The following is an 895-nucleotide window of genomic DNA, read 5'->3' on the forward strand; positions in this document are numbered from 1 at the left end:
AGGTTCCAGTGATTCTTCTGCCTCAGCCTCATGAGTAGCTGGGACTACAGGCACGCACCACCACACCCAGCTAATTTTTGTATTTTTAGTAGAGATGGGGTTTCACCATATTAGCCAGGCTGGTCTCGAACTCTTGACCTTGTGATCTGCCCACCTCAGCCTCCCAAAGGGCTGGGATTACAGGCATGAGCCACCGCACCCGGCCACCCAGCTAAATTTTTAAATTTTTTAACTTTTTGTAGAGACTAGGTCTCCTAACATTGCCCAGGCTGATCTCAAACTCCTGGGCTCAAGTGATCCATCAGCCTCAGCCCCCCAAAGTGCTGAGATTACAGGCATGAGCCACCTAAGTGATTTTTTTAAAAAAGTGTTGACTGAGGCAGGAGGATCATTTAAGCCCAGGAGTTCGAAGTTACAGTGAGCAATGACTGGGCTACTGCACTCCAGCCTGGGTGACAGAGCAAGACTCTATCTCTTAAAAAATAAGAAATATTTTCAAAGTGTTGACTGGGCACTGTGGCTTATACTTGTAATCTCAGCATTTTGGAAGGCTAAGGTGGGAGGATTGCTTGAGCTCAGGAGGTTGAGACTAGCCTGACCAACATAGTAAGACCCCATTTATTTTTCTTTCTTTCTTTTTTTTTTTTTTGAGATGGAGTCTCCCTCTTTCATCCAGGCTGTAGTGCAGTGGCGAGATCTCGGCTCACTGCAAGCTCCGACTCCTGCGTTCACACCATTCTCCTGCCTCAGCCTCCCAAGTAGCTGGGACTACAGGCGCCCGCCACCACGCCCAGCTAATTTTTTTGTATTTTTAGTAGAGACGGGGTTTCAGCGTGTTAGCCAGGATGGTCTCAAACTCCTGACCTCATGATCTGCCCATCTTGGCCTTCCAAAG

The sequence above is a fragment of the Mandrillus leucophaeus genome, unplaced genomic scaffold (genome assembly GCF_000951045.1).
Source record: "Mandrillus leucophaeus isolate KB7577 unplaced genomic scaffold, Mleu.le_1.0 Scaffold290, whole genome shotgun sequence".
Taxonomy (NCBI): domain Eukaryota; kingdom Metazoa; phylum Chordata; class Mammalia; order Primates; family Cercopithecidae; genus Mandrillus; species Mandrillus leucophaeus.